This window comes from Saccopteryx bilineata, chromosome 6 (assembly GCF_036850765.1).
Source record: "Saccopteryx bilineata isolate mSacBil1 chromosome 6, mSacBil1_pri_phased_curated, whole genome shotgun sequence".
In the NCBI taxonomy this organism is placed as follows: Eukaryota; Metazoa; Chordata; class Mammalia; order Chiroptera; family Emballonuridae; genus Saccopteryx; species Saccopteryx bilineata.
In genome coordinates this window covers 142239492-142242261 of record NC_089495.1, presented here as the reverse complement: position 1 = coordinate 142242261, position 2770 = coordinate 142239492, and the positions used below count along the sequence as shown (strand labels likewise).

Here is a 2770-nt window from a genome sequence, read left to right as displayed (position 1 = left end):
TGGCTTGATCACGTCCGTCACTCTCTGTTATACATAAACATAGCAGCTCTGGATACTTTCAGAAAGGTGGGTTTCAAAACAAACACCAACATTCAGAGAGAATCTGAATAGCCCAGCATATAGGGTTTTTATTGCCAGGCCCATATTCTAGGGGGGAAGAATCAATTGTGCAGAGGTGCTAAAAGTTAACACCATCCAGACTGTTACACAGAACAGGCTGCTCCTACAGTTCTCAGAGAGGACTCACTGCATGTAAGTAGCTAAGTGTTCTAAGAATAACTAATGAAGATCAAAGTAATAGGAGGCAAAAATTGCTTTTCTAACTGTTCTCTTTCTAAAGATGTTTTATAGTGGTTTACCATGGTTCCTAAAATTTCAGCAACATTCATTCACAATGCAAGCTGAAATTTCAAGCTCCTGTTAAATACTAGATGGCTCCTATTAAAATGCAAACATATTAACTGCGGAAGGAGATTATTAAAGCAGGATGAGAGAGGAGGTAAGAAGATTGGTGTTATGGGAAGATAAATCTTACTGTCTGTAAGATATATTAGGACTAAGAGAGGGATAGGAATTATATTAATGAACTACTGTATTATTTCTCCATAGCTATGGTTTGAAATCAATTGAGGTGGACATTTGCTCCTTGGGAGTTATGCTTACAAGGGTAAAAAGGCATGTTTATCTCTGTCCAAATATAAATATGGACAAAGGGAACTGAAGCAACAGACTTTGCCTAAAGGTTTTTCTATTATTAAAGCTTCTCTAGAGCCAACATCTGGATGGAAATATCTATTAGCAGAATAGTCTTTTGTTCCCAGCTGTGTGAATACTGACTATAGTGAGCACACATCTATCCAGGGGTGGGGGTATGGGGGATCCCTGTTCTCCAAACCCTCTCCTGCAAAATAAAAGTGACTCAAACATATCTAGCATATCTAATGGCCTTGCACCAATGGCCTCATACATGGACTTGTTTGTTAGTTATTCGTCCATTCATAAAACATTTACAGAGTACTTCCCTACTTCATATCAAGTTCTGATTAGTAAGTTTTCCACAAGGGCATATGACTCACAAGGGCCAGATCATAGAGCAGGGGTCCCCAAACTATGGCCCGCGGGCCGCATGCGGCCCCCCTGAGGTCATTTATCTGGTCCCCTCTGCATTTCTGGAAGGGGCACCTCTTTCATTGGTGATCAGTGAGAGGAGCATAGTTCCCATTGAAATACTGGTCAGTTTGTTGACTTAAACTTACTTATCTTTATTTTAAATATTGTATTTGTTCCCATTTTGTTTTTTTACTTTAAAATAAGATATGTGCAGTTTGCATAGGGATTTGTTCATAGTTTTTTTATAGTCCGGCCCTCCAACGGTCTGAGGGACAGTGAACTGGGCCCCTGTGTAAAAAGTTTGGGGACCCCTGTCATAATGTCTCCCCTGTTGGAATGAAACATGGGAAAGTGTTGGAGGATGTTAAGAAGGAGAGTAACATGGCCACATTTTAGTTTTAGATCAACATAACACTGCAGTGAATATGGGTTGGAGAATAAAAGTCTGGGAAGAGAGAATATAAAGAGGCTATTTCAGTAAACTCTGACTTTAATGAGTAAGGAGTACTAGTCTTTTTATTTTTAAGAACATGGCCATTTTAATATTCTTTACAATAGAAAAAATAGTTCTCTTGATGACTGCGGACATGCAAGCTGTGTGATCACACTCAGAGACACCACAGTAAAGGAGCTCTCCTGATTGGTTCGGAGTCTTCAATAATTATAAGGAATTACTTGTATGAAAGTTCTGTTAGAACAGTGAGACTTCCTTTCTGCATCCATCATGTTCAGGACTGTTGGTAACCTGGGCCAATGTTCCTCCAATAACCTTGGCTCCTTGTGTCACAAGGCCCATCTCGCTCACGCTCACCTTGATGACAATGCCTTCGGTAATAACACCCGGAGTTGGATAGAGTGGGGGTGAGGGAGTCTTCCTCACACCAAGTATTGGCAGATGAAGGTGGCTTCCAGCTCAGGATGTGTCCCACGGGCCTTCTTGAAATGGAAGCCCATTGGCCCAATGAATTATTTGCGGTTTCTGAGTGAAGCCATCTCCAACAAAGCAGGCTCTGACAACCATCCTCTTCCATGCTGTTTTCTTTCTCTCTTTTGTTCAAATAAGTTCTAATACCTCTGTTTCTCCCTCGGCGTGAACTTTGGGCACAGGAACTTCCCATTGCCCCGCTGTCTCTTTCTGTTTTTGTTTAATCATAAAGTACTTTAGTTTGGGGCTTCCCCTCTCTGTCCAGTAGACATGTAGGAATGCTCCTTGTGGAGTCTTTTCATCATTCTTTCTTTTGTTGTTTCTCCTTCCATGCTTCTTGACAGTTTCTTTTGTTTCTATATTCTCAGCATGGCACTATTTACTGTAGAGCTTAGCTTTCAGACTGACCATCTTTTTGCCTCCTTTGAATGTCTGTGAGCCTCTCAACCTGGAGTGTTGGACTTGATGCAGAGACAGTGGAAGCCCTGGCTGACAATGGGTTCAGCATGAGTAAAGAGAAAGGGAAGTAGTATTTAGCGTCACTTTTTCAGAATGTGTGCAGTGATGATTAATCCTAATAATCATGTTCTTCAACAGCTATTGTTCTTTCCTGTTGAGAGATGAGTGTACTTAGCCCAGTGACTGGCCCTTCAGGTCACAGAGCAGATGTGAGAGGGAGCCTGGTTTTTCTGATGCCAAAGTTTGACCCCAATCCCATTTCTTGTATCTCTTCCT

The 2770-nt window shown here is 41.4% G+C and overlaps 1 pseudogene; it reads right to left on the bottom strand.

Annotated features, from left to right (window-relative positions):
- Window positions 1-1801: 1801 nt before the first annotated feature.
- LOC136309394 (ribosome biogenesis protein NSA2 homolog pseudogene) lies at window positions 1802-2446 on the bottom strand (annotated as a pseudogene).
- Window positions 2447-2770: the final 324 nt, after the last annotated feature.